Below are 23775 nucleotides of genomic sequence, written 5' to 3' on the forward strand. Positions count from 1 at the left end.
ATATATATATATATATATATATATATATATATATATATATATATATATATTTTTTTTTTTTTTGTATAGTCTGTAAGGTAATGTTAATTTAAATTACATATATATATATATATATATATATATATATATATATATATATTAGTGCTGTCAATCGATTAAAAAAAATTAACTAATTAATCGCACAATTTTTTTAAATTTATCGCGATTAATCGCGATTAATCGCAATTAAAAGACTGAAACTTTTTGGATATGTAAATGTAAAATGTAAATAATTAATGTAAACTCAAGACAAAGAAACTATTTAAATTCAAAATATGATTGTTTATTGGAATTTTTGTTTAACTTGTAACACAGATTTTCTCATGTAAACAGCAATAAACCATCAATATCCTCCAAATTAACTGTTGGCTTGAAAGCCATATTTATTACAGAAATAAAAACACAGGCATGTAAGTACCATTTGAATTTCAAAACAATCAATGCCAATAAAAAACAAAAATGATTTCCATGTTGAATTCTAAGTGGATTGCAAAAAAATTCCAAAGTATAGTCATTGCCAGTGCTTTAAGTGGGCCAGTACACACAGGTACCGCCACTTCCAAATATAGCTCTTGAGCGTACCGCCACCTCTCCGTGCGGCCAGAACGTGCTTGTAGCGTACCGGTACGCTCATTTGGACATCTGTTTTAATAGAGGTTTTAATCTTTTACCTGCACTGCCGATTTTCAGAGCGCCCTTCACAATGCAAGCTTCCTAATTCATCCCACCCAGGGCAGAAACTACATTACCCATTCACCCTTAAGTTATACAAGTGAATAGCGCATGTGTCGCTTTCCCACTGTTAAGTGTCAACAACTCAACGTGGCCGGAGAAGGTGTGTGAAACTCGTGAGTTATACTAAAGCAAAATCTTGAGTATTTATTGTCTGATAAACATTAAAAACTGTCTGTGGAGGTTGAGTCGTCCTGCAGCCCACGCTGGCTGTTCATTGGCTGCAGCATCTTTTTTCTAAGTTCTAAAAAAATACCGTAGACGGCAAGGCACAAATTTAGATATTCATTTATCTAATTAATCTATAGCCTATGCACAAAGACAATATGATCTTTTTGTCCCCTTTTTGTTTTAAAGCTTGATGAAGAGTGAGAGAGCGCAAGTTGCTGCAGCTGCGAGGAGGACAGTGATGCACGCGCACAGGAGTGATTGACAGTTCGCGGCACTGTGTACAAAAAATACTCCGCTACACAATTATTTCTTTATTTTCGTTTAAGCTTATTAACGTTAGCGTTACAGAAAGGTCTGATTTACGCACTGTTACAGTCATTGTTTTTTTTTTTTTTAAACAATGACATTTGAGTTCATGATTTTAATGTTGCTGTTCCTTGTGGCAGACTAAATGAAGAGTAATGTTTCTTGTGGCAGACTGAAGAGTAATCCGGCAGAGTTTTATACTGAAACTTTCCGTCTAAAAGTCCTTCCTTGGTCTTATCCATATTTCTTTGCACGTTGAACACACATAGGCCACAACTGGAAATAAAAAAAACTGCAACCGCGTTAATTGCGTTATTTTTTTTTAACGCGTTAAATATTTCAAATTAATCGAATGCGTTAACGCGCTAATTTTGACAGCACTAATATATATATATATATATATATTTTTTTTTTTTTCTTAATAGCTTAGTATGCAAGGTAGTCTTAATTTAAATTATTAATAAACAATAGTTTTTTTTTAAATTTACTATGCAGTTTGTGTATTTATTTATTTACATAGTAAGGTAATCTTAATTGAAACTATTATTAAAAAATATATATTTACTATGCAGTGTATTTATTTATTTACTTGCTTACATAGTCTGTAAGGTAATCTTAATTACAGTTATGTTTAATTACAATACATTTTATTTATTTGTTTGCCAATTTTGTAAGGCAGTCTTATTTTTGTGGTATTTTATATTTCTTCATTCATATATATATATATATATATATATATATATATATATATACTGTATATATGTATGTGAATTCCTTTTATAATTGATTTAATTTTTAGTTTATACTTTAACCATTGAGGCGAATAGTCTTGAAAATGTAAACTGGCTTAATGTGGTTTTGGAAACAGAAATAACCTGAGAAAAAGACAACGGGCAGTAAACTTGTGGCTGTGTTCCTCGGTTTGGCCTGGAAAAGCTTGAGTTTCTCCACGATGGCCACTGTGCCGAGAGCCGCTGTTCTGCGCACAAAGCCTCTTTGTTTCTCCATTGAGAAATTTATTGAGCTTAAAAAACATCCTTGTTGAGAAGTAAAGCACATATTCCCGTTAAAGGTTAATCATTCGTCTTTTTCTTCACACATCTATTCACATTCAACAAGCCACTGACGCATCAAAGCAGCTAGTTATGTTTTTATATGCAAACGATCGGGATAATCAGTTCAGTTTTAGTACTGGATGTAAATGGGGTTTTGTTGAGGAAATGAGTGAGCTGCACAGGTGCTGAATGTCCCTCTGTAGGTTCCTGTGGCCTTTCTAAAGGATCCTGGGGTTTCCCTGCTGCTCTTTTGAGATAAGCTTTGATTCTTCAGAAAGTGTGAGAGCGGGACAGCTTTCAGATGGGTAGTTATGACATCAGTACTTGCTAAATTGGGAAACTTGTATCTTTGTAAAAAAAACAAACAAAAAAAAACAGCCATTTGTAGTGTACACTTGAGCACTTTTACCCGTGGAGTCAACAAAAAGTCCTGAGGTATCATGGGAAACTGATAATCCAGCAGATCTCAGATTGACATTCCCCTGAAACAGTCTTAAATGACATGTAGTGAGAATCACGTCACGTGGGGCCATTTCTTGACTTTTTCTTCACTAAAAATAGTTGGTGTAGTTTAATTTTTCTGTTTTCCCTCCCTTCCTTCCATCCTTCCTTCATTGTTCTTCTTTCCTTTTTTACTTATTTTCTTCCTTCATTTCTTCTTTAATTTTCCTTCATTCCTCCCTCTTCCTTTCCTCATCCCTTCATTTGTTGTACTTTCTTATTTTTTCTTCTTTCTGTTTCCACTCCATTCTTCCTTCCTTTCTAAAATTTTCTTCCTTCTGTTTTGCTCTTTTCTTTCTTTTCTCTCTTTTTCCTTAATCCCTTCCTCCCTCCATCCCTCCCTTCCCTATTTCATTAATGTTTTCTTCCCTGTTCTGTCCTCCTTCCCTTCCTTTCTTAATAGTTTTCTTCATTTCGTTCCCCTCCCTTCTTCCCCCTTTCAGTTTTCTTCCTTCCATTTTCTTTCATTATTTCCTTCATTCTTTTTCATTTATCTTTCCTTTCACTTTCCATCACTTTTTAATGGATTCCTTCCATCCTTCCCTCATCTGCTGTCCATACTTCCTCCCTTCATTGTTTTTTCCTTCCTTCCTTTCCCTCTTCCATCCATCCATCCATCCTGTTGGTGTATCAGTGATGCAGGTGCTGTGGCCTCTCTGTTGATCTGGGCAGGGAACTGAAAGGTTATAGGTTCAAACCTGAGGAGTTCTGGACCATTTAGTCTTTGATTAAGGCACTTTAAAGAGCCACACAGATGGGAAATCAAAAATTACCTGTTTTACACTGTATGATGTAGCTCTCCATCAGTGTAAACGATGTGCAAAGTAATTAAACCAAAAAGTACACGATTTATAAAGTTATTGGCATTTAAAGTAAGGAGTCGACTCTGAATCGCTGAAACAAGTCGTTATAGATTTCAAATCTTTTGCCCATCTCTATGTACGTCACTAGAACACTTTGCATAATAATCTCTGCCTACCGTGTTGGGAGAAACGGAACTCTGACCTGCCCCACCCCCACACACAGACGCTCTGGTTGGTGTGAGAGCATCATGTCGAGGAAACCGTGTGTTTTTAATTGTAAAGGCAAGTTTGTTTTATTTTCACTGCCAAAGAATGAAGATCAGAAGAACCAATGGCTAAAATTCATTTTTACCACAATACCAGAGCAGTACAACAAATCCCTTTTGTTGTGTTCACAACATTTCACTGATAACTGCTTTTCTAATCTCGGTGAGTTCAAGCAAGAGACATGAGAGAGATATCTATAGAAAGCTTGACATGTCTACTTTAAAACTAAACAAGTGCTGCTAACAGATATTCTGTGATAAAGTAATCCATATGAAAACAACGCGATGTCTGTTTTTCACGTCTCCCTTCATTATATCTAATGTGACCACGCCCCCGCGCTGAACGCTCTATTCAGATTCAAACTGAAGCACGCGGCTTGAATACACACACACAGAAGAAAACGCAGCGAGACTGTTCAAGTTTTTTATTTTACTGTTTGCTTCGCGATGAGAGGAATAAGACATAATTCACCCCAAAAAGATGCTAACGCATTGTTTACCATGAAGTTGTATGCGGAACAACCAATCAAAACTGACTATGTTAGTTGACCAATCAGAACACAGCATGCTACCGAAAGGTGGGGTTTAAGGAAACTGAATCTTTTGAACAGCTTCGCGCGAACCATTTGGGGATCTCTGAGAATTGAGGTAAGTTTAAAATGATATTTTGACAAAATGACAATGTTTTTTAACCTTGGATGGATTTAAACCTGTTGTACAGGACTTATAAACAGTGATAGGAAGCTTAGGATTTTCATCTTACTGGCTCTTTAACTCAGGTTGCTTCCAGTGGATGTTCCCTGGCAATTTCGATAAAAGCATTAAATAATCTAACAGTTTTATTTATTTAAACATGATTTTCCTATCATTGACCTGCATTCGTCCTCATTTCCATCTGCTCTCTCTCTCTCTCTCTCTCTCTCCATCTTGTTAAGATCTCATGACCAGTGATCCAGGACGAATGTGAGATCAGCACGTCTAAGCAAATGACCCGCTGACCTGTGAAACACTCTCACAGGGTCCTGTAAAACTCAAATGAGCCTATTGTGACCATCTCTGACTGTGCCTGCCTGCCACTTCTGTTCCCCACTTTTGCATTAAATATATATATATAAATGCCATTGTTTTTTCATTTAAAGAATATTGAGGATGTCTTTTGTTTGGTGCTTTTTGTTTAACAAGAGAGAATAATAAAGAGAGACTTTATCGGACAGTGGTGGCGTAGCAGTTTTAGTTATGTCACTTTTTTCCCGAAGCTTCCACTAAGAAACACAGTTTTTTTTTTATAAAACACAGGGTACAGAAGGTCAGTTAAACATGCAGGGCTCAGTAACATCCTACGGCATTGTGTGAGCTTTAAATTTAGATGACATTTCTGTGGACAGCGGCCGGTGATCATTGAAATTCTGTGTCAGTCACCTAAATCCAACCACTAGCTTTTAAACACTGCTGTTTTTACTCCACAAACAAAGACAAGGACGACTAGAAGCTGATGCTACTTGCTTAGTTTGTAGACATTCCTTCACATTCTGAAAGAGTATTTCCTTAAGAAACATTTGAGATCCACTTGGACACATACATTTGATTTATAAAGCAACATTTCTTGCATATTATTAAAGTATATATATATTTATATATATATATATATATATATATATATATTAAAAAACACACACAAACTATACTGTTGCCAAAACTTTACAGAACTACTGAAAAATACATACATAAATAATGATTGTTTATTATTATTATTATTATACAAATAGTAATAATAGAAAGCAAAATAAAAATGAACAAATAAATAAATGCATTTGAATAATCACAAAAGTAATGCTTTAAATTATTTGTATTACACTAGGCATATATATATATATATATATATATATATATATATATATATATATATATATATATATATATATATATATATATATATATATACACACACACATATATGATACAAAAAACACAAACTGTGTGCCAGTCTTAAATAAATAAAAAAGATTTGTAAAATAAATATGTACATGAACATAATTTATACAACAATAATAATAATATAATAATATATAATAGTTTTTTTTATCTTTTAATTTTTTTCCATACTTGTATTACATAGTTTTGTTTTGAAATAATAATTGGTATATTATGTAATCAAGCATGAACGTCACATTTGACATCACACTTTTTAATTGTATAATTGCTCATGATTGAGCTTCTTATATCGAATATTGTAGTATTCTAAGGTGTTGCTAAGGTCTTTTGGATAGTTGCTAGGTGCTTTTGTCCTGTATTGGTTCATGTATAATTCGAGGCCTTCCTTCATTGTGTGTTTATGGCATTTTTTTCACCTGTTTTGTTGTCCAGCAAGGGGAAAATGCGGAGTCAGGCCACTTAATAAAACAACAGCACAGCTCTACACACACATTTTATTTGATTCTGTGATTCAGAGGTGGTTTAAGGTTTCTGTTATGTTCAGATATGTACAGTGTCTGATTTTCAGGTCTTCCCGAGCCACTCATCCGTTTGAGAGGGAGTCAATGGTAACAGCATCTGAAATGTAAGAATGTCTCTCAGCTCTGTTCAGTAAAAAGGCTGTTTGTGCTAAAGTTCTCAGACAAATCCATCTCTCCCTGACGTCCATGGAGCCGACAGCACAGTCTCTATCCCATGATGGAGAAGTTATCCAAGACGCTTCTGTAAAATAAGCCATGTTTAGAACAGTTTGCCCTACTCAAAATCCAGGAGTCCCAGTGGAATTATTACCAGATTTTGGAATTATGCGTGGGAATTATAGAATTCTATCATCATAAATCAAAGACAAGATCTTTTAGAACATATAACTGTCAAAAGAACTATTATGATTCCTAATATAATTCATTACAAATAATTTAAAGCACACTATGCTGTTATTTTTATTTAAATATATTGTGATGTATTAATTTTTGTATATATATATATTTTGTATTTTGTAAAAAAAAAAAAAGACCTCTATCACTAGCTTGCTCTCTTCTTTTTCTGTTTTCTTTTTTATTTTATTTGTTATTTTATTTAAAAGCCCTTGCTACGTGTACTGTGTTTAAGCTAACTGAGACTTGTTATAGCACTTGTATATCATTCCTCTTTTGTTGATTTTGATTGCTTCCAATGTCCTCTTTGGATAAAAGCGTCTGCTAAATGACTAAATGTAAATGTATTGTGTCAAGTTTTACACAGTATCAATATTATGTGAATTTAATAGGACTCTAAGAATCAAGAAATAATAAATCCTGTAAAATTTATTCAGTAGGATCTCATTAGGATTCTTATTTTTCCCATTAACAAAATCGGAATCATGCTTTTTTCATGAATTACTCATGAGTTGCTCAAAATACAAATAAATTAAAATGAATTAATAGAAAGAAAAAAAGTTAAAATAAAAAATGAAAAGGATTTAAATATTTGCAATTTGTCGGAACACATCATTTATTTGAGTAATTTACATGTTATTTAACACAACATGATTTATTTATTTATTTTATTTTTTTTTACATTGTGGGGTTTTTTTTCCCGGGTTTTTGTTTTGCTGTAGTACCTCAGATAGCCGTACGGAGGCAGCGGTGAGTTTGAGAACCGATCTGACCTGATGCAGTCTGTAGTGAACGTGCTCTCCATCCAAATCAAGAACTTAGCAAGTGTGACACGTTCCTCACAATTTCAAGTCAGTCGTCTAAAGAGAGGCTGAAGTATTTTCATAGCTCGTACCAGTCGGCTCGTGGTTCCAGTAAAGCTCAGAAGCTGATACCAGAGGAGACCTGATTCACGGCGCTGCTGAACAGAAGGCCTTTGTTAGCGGCCACCAAATGAACCTCCTGCACGTCTGAGATAATGTCCCCTCCAAAACACTTAACAGCTTGTTTTTCATGTTCACTGAGTTCAAGTGATGTTTTTGTGATAGTAACTAATAGCAGCACTTGAAACAAGCTTTTGAAAGTGGATCATTTAAAGTTTGATTAGAAATAGCAGACTGCTTGATTAATGTGTTGGTCAGGGTTATTATTTATAATAAAACTAAAGCTAATAACATTAACTGAAAAAGTTAGTTACAAAAGGCTAGTTAAAAGGCAATATATATAGTTTTCATTAAGTTTAACTTGAAATTGCTACTAAAATAACTAAAATAAATAGATTAACATTAATAATTAAAAACAAATAAAAACAATATAGACATTAAAAAAGCTAATAAAAATGACAAAAAAGTAAAACAATTTAACTAAAGTTAAAGTGAAATCAAAATCGAATTCAAAATATTAACAAAAACTATAAATAATCACTGATGACTTCAGTTAATTTTAATTTAATTAATTTCAAAATAATTGGTGATCTATAGGTGATATGAAGTTTGCGTTATTTATTCTTTAATTTTTAATAAATGAAATGAACATAATAAGTAAATAACAAAATATACCCACCATCCATCCATCCAGAAATATATATATATATATATATATATATATATATACAGATACAATATTTAATAAATGAAATGTAATTATTTTATTAATTAATTTTCATTATTTTATTATCAATCATTTTATATAAATGAACAAAGTAAGAATAAAACAAAATATAGCCACAAATGCATAGATACAAATAATAATGTATAATAAATGAAATAACATTTATATGAAACTCAACAATGAACAAAGATAAATAACCTTAATTATACAAATATTCCAAGCCTGTATGACTTTCATTGTGTAGTTTTTGTCCCTGACCTACAGCTTAACACAGAATGATTTGTATGGGAGTGACAAGAGTTTCCAGAAGAGGAATCTGTCTTCAGTGCTGTGTACGTGAGCGCTTGTGTTGATATTCTAGAAGGTAAATCCTGTGTCCGTGACGTGTGAGATTACAAAAACCCTCACAGTCACAACCTTTTGACCTTTTACATGCGAAAGGTTGTGTATAGATGTGAGAACAGAGCTGTGTTGCGCTGTGGACGTCACAGGAGAAGCCCAGAAGCCCACACAGGTATCAGCTTCAGCGGGAGAGAACGGCCCGACCTTTAAGAGTCCCGCAGAGAGAGTGGATTCTTACACCGTAAGGTATAGAGTTTGAGAGGGAACCTATGGATGCTTACAGGAAAGCTCTTGATTGTCCCTTTACAGCTTTCACCGAGCTCCTCAAGTTGATTTCAGGCAATGACGCTGCGTAAAGCATCTTATAAATACATCATTCTTAGCAAAATAAATCATTATGAAGGAATTTTTATAAAAGGATCTGTAACACAACATATCGTTTTTCCACCACTTTCCCTCTAAAAATAATTCATTTTAATTGCTTAAAAGTTACTTTTATCCATTCATTTACTTCTTTTCTTTTTCCTTTTTATAATATTAATTTTAGTTCTTTAATTTAGATTTTTTTTTATGGTTACATTTATGCATTTACTTTGATAAGTTATTGTTTTTATTAGGTTAATTAAGTACACTTTTTAGACACTTTTAAAAATTGGTTGAATTTATGCATTTTTTCACTTTTCATTAATTCCATATATATATTTACATTTTTATTCTACTAATTTTAATTATTTAAAAAAAAAGTTTTTAAAATGGATTTTTTATGCATTTGCTCTGACTTTTTATTAAATATTACTACGTATATTTTTTATTTTAGATGAATTTATTATTTTTCAATATGCCATTCATTTATTTTTCAGGATAATTTTTTATTTTGTTGTTTACACAATATTTTATTAAATGTTTATTTACTATTTTATATATATATATATATATATATATATATATATATATATATATATATATATATATATATATATACAGTACAGACCAAAAGTCTGGACACACTTCTCATTCAAAGAGTTTTCTTTATTTTCATTACTATGAAAATTGTAGAGTCACACTGAAGGCATCAAGAGCTATTTGACCAAGAAGGAGACTGATGGGGTGCTGCGCCAGATGACCTGGCCTCCACAGTCACCGGACCTGAACCCAATCCAGATGGTTTAGGGGTGAGCTGGACCGCAGACAGAAGGCAAAAGGGCCAACAAGTGCTAAGCATCTCTCGGGGAACTCCTTCAAGACTGTTGGAAGACCATTTCAGGTGACTACCTCTTGAAGCTCATCAAGAGAAAGCCAAGAGTGTGCAAAGTAGGAATCAAAGCAAAAGGTGGCTACTTTCAAGAACCTAGAATATGACATATTTTCAGTTGTTTCACACTTTTTTGTTATGTATATAATTCCATATATAATACCACGTGTTAATTCATAGTTTTGATGCCTTCAGTGTGACTCTACAATTTTCATAGTCATGAAAATAAAGAAAACTCTTTGAATGAGAAGGTGTGTCCAAACTTTTGGTCTGTACTGTATATATATATATATATATATATATATATATATGTTTGTGTGTGTGTGTGTGTGTGTGTTAACCAAACGCAATAGCATAATGACAGAAACACATGCTTCTATTTGGCATATTCATTGCTTAGAGCTTTATTTAGGGGTACAATAAAAAGAAAGAAATGTGTCAGGATAACATATTAATGATTATTATATTTGTAAATTCAACAATGTTAAATATTTATGTATAAAAAAGTTTCTGAAAACAATGAGAGAAACACTTCAGATTCAAACACTGACATTGTGAGGAGAGCAAAGACATTTGTGTTTGCTAGTCGCTAAACTCATGGCACATCTGAGCACGTCATCAGGTTGCCAGCACCAGTTTGTCATCAAGTCTGAGAATTATAGATTCAAATTTATTCTGTAAGTAAGCAAAAAAAAAAAAAAAAAAAAGACCAGTCTATAAATTTTCATCTCATCTTCTAACAATAAGTTTAATTTCTAGTCTGATCTAAAAAAAAAAAAAGAAAAAAAAAGAAATCAACCCTATAAAGTGTCCACGTCAGCATTGCCTCTGGCTAAAGTTTGGAAGAATATTTGGCAAGCACATCGTGTAGCTCACATTAACAGACCTTTAACAGAGGTCATAATCATTCACAGCAACACACACAAACCGATCAGTACATCACAGAGCATAAAATCTAGTTCAAGATTCTCAAAAACAAAAAAGTTCACTGAAAACAGCATCTATATCTTTTTTTTTTTACTCCTTTGCCCTGTTTCTCTCTCCACAGTTCACGTCTCAGGGACGGAGGTTTCTTGATCTCTTTTTTGAGGCAGAGATGGGCTTGCTCCGCTTGCGTGCTGATGCATTGTGGGATTTGTTTGCACGCTGGACTGGGACCGGGACCGGGGTTGGTTTCACAGCCACCGCCGCCTCCTCTGAGTCTGGAGCTTCATCTTCTGAACACAGAGAAACAAGTGAGACAGAAACTTTAGACTCTTAATTCACAAGATTACATTCAGTGGTTGCATGTGTGTGTTTATGATGAGAAATACCATCAGGCTCTTCCATACTGGATTTAGCAGCATCTACAGATGAAAGAACACATGCATAAAAACTCACGGATTTTAGGAGTCATTGAACAAATCTCATGTTTAAGTTTATTTTTTTTTAAGTTATAAAAAATAAATAAATGACTTACCGGTTTTGGGCACATCATTTACTTGAAGTGCTGAAAAGAAATTAAACATCAATTTTTTTGTCTAAATTATTGAGCTATGATATGACCTATAAATATATTGTATAAATATCTCCTATATTTTCTATGAATAGATCTGATACTCACCACTATGTCCTGCCTCAGCACTGCTGCTGCTTGCATCTGTTAGACAATTTGACATTAAAACAACGCTCACAATTATTTTTGGTTGTTAAGATGAATCAGTACTTTTTTTAAATAGTTATTTTTTATACCTGCGGTTGCTCCGTTGTAATACAGAAGCTCATCTGTAGTCATAAGAATAATACATTTAATATCTATTCATTTCATTTTGACAGTACAGAGATTAAACAGAAAGTAAATTTCCACTGGGTAGATCAAAATATAAAAAAGGTCGTATTTTAAATGTGTATGTGGGTTTAGACTCCACTAGATGGCAGACTTGTAAAGTCCAACTTGAATTGCTTTAGAAAATCCAGCAGCTTGCTTGTTATATGACTTGTTATGTTTGGATATTAAACAAGATTAAAGTTTCATTATAGATTTTCCTGGGTCCATTAAAGCACAGATAGGCTCCTAAAGAACCATAGAATAAGATGTTTATCATGAAAACAGTTGAATGAGCTCTGAAGATCTTGTATCATTCTGTGAGTCAAGCATCAAAAGCTCTATTAGATAACCTTCATTTTAGGGCAACTTGTCAAATGTGTTTTAACCCATCACATATTGTTTGTTCTAGCAATCTATTAAAACTAGCAGTCATTCTGTCGTTTATCTGGAACGTCAGCTATCAAATCCTTCCATGCGCAAAGTTGATAAGAAAGCATCTCTCATCAGAAGCAGTGCTCACTCACCATTGGGCAGGTCGGGGGAGAGCAGGTTCATGCTTTCTGTCAATGAAAACACAAAACACTTCAGTGAGAGTCTGTCCGGCTGACATCCTACAGACTGTTACTCTAAAACAGAGAAAGAGAAGGAAGACTCACCAGTTGGAGCTTCATCTGAGGTTGAATCAGGATCTGTGGATTATTGGAAGGATTCTTAGTTGAAGGTTGATTTACATACTTCTGTTTAAATGTTATTGATTTTAGATTTACCTGTAGCAAACATGGCTTGGGACCCTCCTTCAGCTACGAAAGGAAGCAACCAGGAAATGTTCCGTCAATTGCATTTTACATTTTTGTTTTGTAAATAATTCAAGTCACATTTATCACAGATATAACAAACCGTAAAACACACTCTCTCTCTCCACACTCACACACAAACTCTGAATTAAAGTAATTATTCTCTGCTATGATGATGTTAGATTTTAGATCATATTTGTGACTTCTTAACTCTCTTATATTACAGGATAAGAATATTTACCTGCTTCAAGGTCCGCTTTAACCAGAACCAATGCCAATGAGCAGAGGATGAGAATGTTCCTGTGACAAAATCAAATCATAATAAATCTGCCTCATAAACAAGCAGGTAAGGAGCTGTTTTGCATCAATCATATTTATAGTGAAAGATTTTGATTTAAAAAGTCTAATGATTCATGCAAAATGAAGTCAAGAATGCAGTGACCACAGATGACAGCATTAAAAACCACTGACAGAATATCATGATGATCAATATCTCTGTAGTTATGCTTTATATATATATATATATATATATATATATATATATATATATATATATATATATATATATATATATATACATATACATATATAAACAATATTAATAATATTACTATATAGTAATATTAAATAAACTGTACAGTAGTGATTAAAAAAAGCTCTAAGATGTTTTTTTAAATTAATTAAATATAATATTCATTTATTCGTCATAAAAATAAAGTCAATTATTAGTTTAAATATTCAAATATAATATTATTTATAATTATATAAATATGACTAATTATTTAAATCAATTTGGTGGTATTATTTTAAAGCTTCATGTCTTTCCAGTGTTGACGTACTGTACATAAACAATTATCCTTCACATTGCGTTATAGTATTATTAAAATGGTAACAAATGCTGTGAAAATATAATAACTGATCTGGATGTGTTTGCATTATGAGATTTACCTGGTCAGCATGGCTGGAGGTCAGAGACAGGGTCCGGCGGTGTACAGTACACAATGTAGTAATGCACTTGAACTGGTCCTGTGTGGACAGCAGCCGCCAAGGCTTTTATACCTCCTCAAAGGCTATTGAGAATGTGTGAGGGGAGGGTCTCTTATTGTGAAAGAGGGGACATGGAAAAAACAGCTTCATCTTGGATTACATTAATTGCATGGCTTAATGTAAGGATTCATTTGTCTCCTCCCCGTGTACATTCCCACCAAAAGATTCTCCATAAGGGAAAATCTGCTGCGAAATGTAAAGGTTCCTCTCCGCCAAAACAAGACAAACAAAAAGTCCTGCAAGTGGAGGGTTCAGGTAAAGCACAGAAGCAAGGTCATCATAATTGCCCGGCGTGACCTGGCGATCGAACGAGCGTGTCGTGGTGAAAGGCGCTCAATGGTGGGGATTCCCTGGGTCACTGAGGCCAGTATTTGGAGAGAAATGCAAACCTAATTGCTCTGTAAATCAATAGTGAGCTGGCAGGACATAAATAGAATTTTTCCTCTTTAAAAGGTTGGTGTTGGGGAAATGGCGCTTGTTTTTTTGGCCTCTTGATGTCAAGATGCCAGCGATAAGGTTGCTGCTGATGGAGGTATTAGTGCTCACTGCTGCGGGAAAGACTCTGGGATCTGTGTTCAGGAAATTCCACTTTTTTTTTTTTTCCTCTAGCTTTCCTCAAGATCAATTTTGAGATAGAAAGACAGTGTCGGGTAACATCCCCGGCCAAACGCATGACCTGTCATACAGTGAGTTACAGAAATGTTACCAAAAGGTCGGGAATTTACCGTGAAAGGTTGGAAATGTACGCCAAGGTCAGGTGTAGACTCGGAAAAAGAGTCGGGATTGGAGGCGTATGATGTAACAAAGGGACTCCGTGATGACAAAAACTGCTTTTTTGGATCATTTCCAGTTTCCAAAACTATTCTAGTTACTGTACGATATTTCATAGCAATGATCGCACATTATTATAGCTGGCATACACGACTTTTAACATCGGAACAGATTTTAAAACATTATATGCATTGCATTCATGCTAACTTTTTTAACTGTTACATAGAAAAAACTGAGATTCAAGATGTAGCTATGATGTAACAAAGGCACCACTTTTTTGGGTCAGTTTGAGATAATTTCCAAAACTATTATAATTACTGTATAATATTGCATAGCAACAATAACATGTTATTAAAGCTGGAATACTTTAAATGAGTTTTAAAAATGGAAATTTTTTTAAAACACTAGGCATCTTAAGCTTATTAAAAAGATAATTGCCACACTTTATCTCAAAATTCTTTTTTTTTCACAGCATTTAGTATATGTCTTGCAATTCAGACTTTGGGCCCTATTTTAACGATCTGAAACGCAAGTGTCAAAGCGCGAAGCGCAAGTAACTTTGTGGGCGGGTCTCGGCGCTGTTGCTATTTTCCCGGCGGGAAAAATGGCTCTTGCGCCCGGCGCAAATCTAAAATGGGTTGGTCTGAAGTAGCTTCATTATTCATAGGTGTGGTTTGGGCGTAACGTGATATAAACCAATCAGAGCGTCATCCAACATTCCCTTTAAAAGCAGGTGCGCAAGTTCCATTATGGATTGCTATTATTATGGCGTATTTACCAGGCGCACGCCAGGAGCGGTTCACAGCCGAGGAGACTGATGTTCTTGTAAGAGCAGTGAAAGACAGAGAAGTTGTGTTGTATGGGGATGGGAGAAACCCACCCAAAATAGCGTCGGTTAAACAGGCGTGGGAGGAAATAGCCACAATTGTTTCATCGTTTTTTTTTTTTCCTGGTTCTTGACGGACAAACCAATTTGTCAGATGTCCTTATATACATATATGACCTCAAACAGGTCTGATCCTTAATTACTACAATTAGCCTGAATAATTTGTAAGCTAGATTTATGCCTATTTTTTCACATCTTCGTGGCACACCACAATGATTTCCGTCATCTCATGTGTTAATATTTTTTTTAAGTGTAACAATTTATGATTTGCAAAAATAACTGTTGCATCTGTGTAGATTACATGAGCAAAGTGTATGCGCGTTGTGCACGCTATACATTATGGTCAAGCATGCGCCCTTAAAATAGCATAATGAACAACGCGCAACGCGCCACTGACTTTAGACTAGTTTTTTTCTGGTCAGTGGCGCAATTGTTTAATGGAACAGCAAAATAGCACCAGGGATTGTTTGCGCCGGAACACGCCTCCTTTTTTGCGCTGAACCGCCCAGGGAGCGCAAGTTAATTCACTAGTTTAGCGACGTGCTTCTGTGGAGGGAAAAGCGCGCTTTGCGCGGGTGCAAAATAGGAATTACACAAGCGTCGGTGTACAAAGTCAATTGCGCTGGGTGCAAGATAGGGCCCTTTATCTCTCAGAATTCTGACTTTATATCTCACAGTTCTGCGTTTTTATCTTAATTCAGACGTTTTTCTTGCAAATCTTAGAAAAGAAGTCATAATTGTGATATATAAACAGTGCTGGGAAGGTTACTTTGGAATTGTAATAGGTTACATATTACAAATTACCCTATTTAAAATATAATAAGTAGTGTAACTATTACTTTATTAATGAAAGTAATTTAACTGATTACTTTTGATTACTTTTCTAATTTTCTAACAAATGTTTTCAACTGTTAATCATTTCCAACATTTCTATCAGGCAGGGTGAACATTACACTATAAATACCGATTACTGTCCGACTTTCAAAACCCTTCATCTCTTGAATTAAGATTATATTAATAACATTTATTTTAAAGTACAACCACCTCAAAATCAGAATTTAGTACCTCTTTTCACTTTGATTTGATTTAAAATTATAATAAGAATTAGTAAATGTAAATACAATAAATATTCATTTGTAACCCCCTTTGCAATCATTAACATTTTCATAAGTAACTGTGATTTAATTACACATTTTTCTCAGTAATTATAGATTACAGTTACATTTATTTCATTTATTTACATTTTACTAGTTACTCCCCAACACTTGATATAAACATTCAATTCTGAGAAAAAATATCAGAATTGTGAGAAAGAAAATTACAGTTGTCTTATGGAAAGTCATAATGAAATGACTTTTTTTCTGATAATTGTATGATTAAAAATATCTCTGGATGGTTAAGATGCAAATCTCTGATTAACATGGAAAAGATGCTTTTATTGCATGTCACATCAGAAATGATGTGACATTCTGTGTGACTTTCACTAGGGGATGAAATGCGAAAATCGTAGGCAAATGCATCATACACAACACGGTTCTCTGCTAAATCAATCAACTTCGACTGTCAACTAGCAAATCAGGGGCAAATCTGTTCAAAAGTTGTGTACTCCAGCCTTAAAATGAGGGGAAGGCTGATTTCACCAGCTCTCGCGGCTGAGACTAAATCCCTTGTACGACCCAATCACAGACTCATCCGTCCGTGTTCATTCGATCTGTTGGCTATTTTTTCCTTTTATCAGACCGAACTACTGCCAATGGAAATGAATGGGCCATCGCTAGAGACACAAGACAGGAAGTCTACCCATCTGGGTTTTACCTTTCCTGGATTTCTATGGGTGCCTGTGGTAAAATGGAACGGGCCGCTGTGGAGCAGAACAGGGGTTAGAGTTTTGATAATGGGAGAAAGTGGTCCTGTGTAATAGAGTTACATCTGACATGTCCTCCACTCTGGTATTTAGGAGCAGCATTGCCTACTATCAAAGAAGTCCTCTGTGTGCACGCTAAAAGGATTTTTCTCTTTAAAAGCGTAAATGGATAATTAACCGTTGAGGATCCCTCACTAGGCCACATTATGGCCGCTTAGCTGTCTTTTCAAGAAACACACTCGTGAGGGAAGTCTTTGAAAGCTGGTAAGGTCAGATTTACATGTGTATGTGAAAAAGGCCCAAGGGCGCACAGGACCCTGGATTTTCCTTTTAAACATGGAGACTGAAAGGAAATTGCTAGCATCGTAGGGTACAGAACGTACTCTCATGCTTGACGGAAAGAAAGAAACGCTCCACAGAACTTTACATTAGGGAGCACAAGCAAGCTCGGGTTACAAGACTATCAGGACCAGCTTGAGCTTAGAAACCTCTGTTTGTTGTGGTACGAGTCATGATTTACAGAGAAAAGCCTTCAACAAACTCAACATTTTAATTAAAACTTAAAGGGGTCATATGATGCGATTAAAATGTTTCCTTTTTCTTTGGAGTGTTACAAGCTCTTGGTGCATAAAGAAGATCTGTAAAGTTGCAAAGACTAAAGTCTCAAATCCAAAGAGATATTCTTTATCAAAGTTAAGAGGTCAACCACTCCCCTCTAAAACATCTCGTTTTAACACACCCCACATCTCTACGTCACGATGTGGGAAGATAAGGGCCCCCAAACTTTCATGCAAAGAAAAAAGGCGGAACTTTTAGTCTCTCTGTTGCCGCCGCGGCCGTGAAGTGGAGTCGCTGTGTGTTTCGTTGTGAAAGTGAAACTACTTTGTTTGGTCTTTCAAAAGAGGACACGACTAGAAGTCAGTGGTTCCAACACTGTTCCAGAACAGTCCAACCCAAATATTCAGATGTGTGCTGCGCATTTTGTGGAGGACGAGGACTGTTTCCTGTGAGTCTAGAATTCCTGTGTCTGTTTCTATAGTGGGGCATTTCCAACTTTGGAAGGACAGTCTGGCACTTCTGACTCAAAGCCTGTAAGTATGTTTTCATATTTTAATAATTTGATACTAATGATTTAAACGCAAGTTTTGAGCAGTGTAGAGTAACACTTGTTGTTTGTCGTTCCTCCAGTCACAAATGCAGACATGGTGTTATGTTTACACGACACGATACACAACACGTAAAAAGACTGTATATGTCATTATAGTCAGCAATTGAGAAAAATACAAAAATATACAAAAAATGTATTATGTTACTATCTACCAATCAGATTTTATACAAATTGTATTATATATTGAAACTAACAGTGCATCATTTAGACATTTATATGGTTTGGAAACAAGAAATCTCCTCTTTAAAGAAATATATGACTGAATTTATACATATGTACATTACATATTTCGTTAAAAAAGAAAGCTATGCACTTCATCTTTGCTTTGTTTTAAATTTAGTATTTCTTGTTCAATAAATTGTAATATTATTTTGCATTTTATCTACTTGCTAATAGCACCGATGCCCTGACATAAATCTATTGGCTATTAAACTTAGATTTCCCCACCCCTGCTTCCTGTTTCAGATGGAAATATGTCAACACAAGTTGCCATTTATCTTTAACAGCCTATGAACATATAACATCATAAACATGATTTGAAATTGTGACCTTGTTAGAATCACCATTTGCATCTTTATATCATCAAAACGTGAAAGCTAAACCCAGGGTTTGTGTATTTGGTTGGTAAGCAGTCTCCCCTGCTCTTACTCTCTGCCAGCTTGGTAAAGAACTGTCATAATTTCAAAGCAGTTTCCATTGCTTTTCATCATCATGAAAAATGACACTCTTCAACCAGCACATACCAGACAGGATTTATTCAGAGGCTGATGAGATTGAATAGCTTTTTAATATAGACAGGGTATCACATGAGACCTGTCTGATTGAAGTGGGAAGAATAATCTGTGGATAATTACTCAGCATTTTAGCTCGTTTCACTTCTCATTTATTATACTACAGAGATTTCCTAATTAATATTTCAGCAATTTTCTAAATCAAATCATATAACAGTGAAATTTAAAGCAACAACATGTTGAGTTTGCTTTAAGGTTATAATAGACTAAACAAGATGAATGATGAATAAACAGTGAATAACACTGTGAAAGCACACTATGATATGCTGTCATATTTAAAGAGCTGATGTTTTTTCATCCAGGTGAAGTCAAATCCTGGTTTAGAATGAATTAAGATTTCTCCATCACTTGCCTGTTGAGTCCAAGTGTCCATTACCTCAGATTACAAATCGTTAAATATGTGCAAATGAGTTAGCTGTCATCAGGTGAATTAGCCCATCAGTTATACATTAAGTTGTCAGGGAGGCATTCGTAACCTGCTAATATTGCCCATGTTCTGCTCTGTCCCAATTCATTTTAATTAAAGCTGGAGAGGATGATGCCAACAAAGACAATTTAAAGAGAGAAAAGATCTTCTTTGAATACCATACATTCCTGATTAAGTCGCATGATGCTTAATTAAATTTATGATTGGCTGAAGCAACATGCCATTCTGATATAACTAGCATTCCTGTCAATGGGGTTATTAATATAAATTATCAATCAGATTGTATTATATCTATCTATCTATCTATCTATCTATCTATCTATCTATCTATCTATCTATCTATCTATCTATCTATCTATATACTGTATATCTATCTATCTATCTATCTATCTATCTATCTATCTATCTATCTATCTATATATATATATATATATATATATATATATATATATATATATATCTATATATCTATATATATATATATATATATATATATATATATATATATATATATACTGAACAAAATTATGAACGCAACACTTTTGGTTTTGCCCTCATTTTTCATGAGCTGAACTCAGAGATCGAAGACTTTATCTACTGTATGTACACAAAAGGCCTATTTCTCTCAAATATTTTTCACGAACCTGTCTAAATCTGTGTTAGTGAGCACTTCTCCTTTGCCGAGATAAACTATCGACCTCACAAGTGTGGCATATCAAGATACTGATTAGACAGCATGATTATTGCACAGGTGTGCCTTAGGCTGGTCACAATAAAAGGCTAATCTAAATTCTCAGGTGAGACCAAAATGTTTGAAAGGTTTTATAGCTTTGAACTTTAAGGACTGACCATAAAAGTTAAAGTTTCATAGCTTCAAAGCTTCAGGGGCCTTCTGGGTCATGTACTGTAGTACTCTCTATGAATGTATGTTCGTTCTTAATTAGAAAAAGAAAGAAAAGTTATGAAAATCATCAACAACCGCAGAACCGAATAGCTTTGCTATAATTTGCATTTGATTCTGAGCACATTATCAAGTATGGTCTGTGCAGAGAATTAATCCATTAATATTAATTTAATAAACTTTAGCATTATAGACCTATCTGCACTTTTTTTCCCAAATGCAAATAGAAATCAAGAAAAAAAAAAAATAACAAAAATAAAAGATAAAAGTATAGAAGTATAGGCATAGATACTAGAAATACAATTATATTTAGTAGTAGTGGTATTGTCGTGAAATAAAAAAATACACAGAGCTGACGGCTGACACAGTCATAGACATATAAATACATAGACGCCTCATTGGCCACTCGACCGCACGTCAACGTCGCCGCCATATTGGAGCGGGCAACTCCCATAACTCTCACATCAGGACAGAAGAAAACGTACCTGACTCATCGACAGATTGGACACCTACAAACCGTCACACGATAATAAAAAAACAGATCTCGGGGTGTTGTCTTTCACAGGTAAGACTCAGCTGTTCTTTCTTGATGTTTTTTGGTCATTTTTAACATTATGTTGACAGCTAATTAACCACCAGTGTCAGACTATTAATAAATAGATAGCGATATCGCTAACGTAGTTAGCAGTGAAAGCTGAGACTTTATAAGAATTCAAAGTTTAAATGAATTCTTATTAGGCTACGTTTTAACTTATATTGCCATTTATATAATAAACTAAATGATGTTATGAGCACAATATACAGAGTGAGCACTTTGACTGTCTAGATTAATCAGGGAGCTGAAGCTTCTCTCTTTAATTTCACTACCGTTACTTATTTACAAAGATTATGTGGTAACACTTAAGAATACTAGTCCTTTAGTTAATGTTAGTTAGTTCATTAACGAACATGAACAAACAATGAACGAACTGTGAACTTATTCTATGTATTCTTTTTTCTTCCCTTTTAGCCATTTGCAAACAGGACAAGGACAGCCTTAAGGAAAGCTGAGGAAAGCTGTTCTCTGCATTTCCAAGAGACAAGACTATACCTCCCTAGACTAATGTTGTGTTTGTACTAAACCCAGAGCAGCCCTGAATGAATCGACAGAATGACCCAGCTCATATTCTAAAGCGATTAATCGTTTGAAAGCATTAATTTATACCAGAAAACAAGACAGAAATACTAAGGAAGAAAATCTCTGCATTAATCACTTAATCGTTTGATTCTGATTCTGATTCATTCAGACATTTCTAATAATGTTGATTCACATGATAATACTGCACTCATGTTTATAATAAAAGATGACATAATCATTCATAAAAAAAACTTAAACTCAGCAAATAAATAATGGATGTTGCATTAAGTAATTTATTTACTCATTACATACAGTCAAGTATATTACAGATCTCTTCATTCTTGATATTAAATTAGATTCATTGGCGTATATATTCAGAGAGGTTAAAGGGCAGAGAGCATGATCACTATACAGCGGATTCCTCACTGCTTCCTCACATCATCAATAATCTGGGGAAGAAAAAATTATTACACTGTATTCCAGTGCTAATATATGAACTTTGTGAAACCAAGACATTTGCAGGAGATGCATAATGACTTCAGATATTAATATTTATTATCTACTCAATATATTCATTTTTAGATTTTTATTGGTTAATTCTTAAAACGGGAAAAAAAATTCTGCCAAAGGTGAAAACTATTGTTTTTCTTAGCCGCTGACAGATATTTGTTCTTGTTTTAAACATGAACTCATTTATATTTCAGCAAATGCTTCTCGATTTAAGGATGTTCAGATATTTGGAAAACAAGAGGTAGAGCATCATTCTCTGCGGTGAAGAAGAACACCATGACCTTCATCAAATTAAAATCCTCTTGTGTTAGTGTCCGAGTCGAACGGTGGCGGATAAAAGAAAAGAGTAAAAAATAAACCCTGGACAATCTTCCTAAAACATACGTCTGCAGGAGCCTCGATGATTATAAATATGCTTTATCTTTATCACAGTAGTATTTCATCAAGCCTTGTGTTCAACTCCATATTTATACTGAAAATAAAAGTAGCTGTTAACTTATTCTAGTTAGCCGCTCTGAAATCGAGTGACAGCTGATTGGTTGATTCACAAATGTCTTCACACACAAAAAGTGCTTCATATTCAAACACAGTTTAGATTAACACTCATATAACTGTATTGTCTGTGTGAGAGGAATCAAACAATCAAATCCTGTGATCGCTTACTCCTAATAATGTATAAAGCACTGTAAAAAAACTCTGCTGCATCAGAGTATTTTTTACACATGATTAGGTAAAGGATCTTAATACTTTGTCCACAACAATATTTAATGAGGTTAACTTCTAACGTTACCCTCCTTGTGGTTAGTCATCAGGAGATCAACAAGCTTGTTTGCTTTGCGGCCACTTTAAATACAAAATAATCATTCAATCTACCTCAGAGCGTCTGAGCACTCACAAATCTTTCTGCATAGTCTTGAGCAGAGCGGCAAGAGCGATTTTTGACGCTCTCGACGCAGGCGGTGTGAACACACAGTCATGTGGGTTTGGCGAATTGAAGGCGGATCCGCCTAGGAGTCGATTTGCAAAACATTTGATTCAGATAGGGACTCCAATGCGCGTTTCGCGAATCATTTGATCGGTGCTTCTGAGCGAGTTAACAAAACATTTGATTCAGATCGGGACTCCGAAGCTCATCGCAAATCATTTGATCGGGACTTCGGAGAGAGTTAGCAAAACATTTGATTCAGATCGGGACTCCCAAGCGCGTTTCGCGAATAATTTGATCGGGGCTTCGGAGTTTGCAAAACATTTGATTCAGATAGGGACTCCGAAGCGCGTTTGGCGAATCATTTGAGATCAGGCCTTTCAAGCAGATTTGGTTTCTATCATGTACTTGTCTAGATCAACGTTTAATAAAGAGAAAAGAGGTTTAGAGACAGATATTTGTTAATAGCCTGTCAGCAATCCCAAAGTCCATAGCATCAGTAACTGTTTAATTTATTAAGGGAAAATTAAAACAAAATAGGATGAGTTTCAGTTTTTATTTTATTTTTGTACCAATGGTCATCTTAACCTCTGTGCAGTGTTCAGGGTATTTCAGGACCCCAAATTAAATTCTAATTCTAATACTGCACCATAAGTGTTTATTTGAGTTGAATATATTCATGTAAGGAAACGAAGCCATAATTTGAGATTTTTAAGTTTACATTTACATTTATTCATTTAGCAGATGCTTTTATCCAAAGCGACTTAAATGAGGATAAAAAACAACACAACAAAAAGAGCAACA

At 34.4% G+C, this 23775-nt stretch overlaps 1 long non-coding RNA gene across 1 annotated transcript; it reads right to left on the reverse strand.

The window, feature by feature from the left end:
* Positions 1-12537: 12537 nt before the first annotated feature.
* On the reverse strand, positions 12538-13928 carry LOC127935244 (uncharacterized). The gene is made up of 3 exons (XR_008148030.1): positions 13513-13928; positions 12806-12864; positions 12538-12570 (listed from the first exon to the last, which is right to left on the reverse strand). It is a non-coding gene; the product is annotated as an uncharacterized LOC127935244 (long non-coding RNA).
* Positions 13929-23775: the final 9847 nt, after the last annotated feature.

This window comes from Carassius gibelio, chromosome A19 (assembly GCF_023724105.1).
Source record: "Carassius gibelio isolate Cgi1373 ecotype wild population from Czech Republic chromosome A19, carGib1.2-hapl.c, whole genome shotgun sequence".
Lineage (NCBI taxonomy): Eukaryota > Metazoa > Chordata > Actinopteri > Cypriniformes > Cyprinidae > Carassius > Carassius gibelio.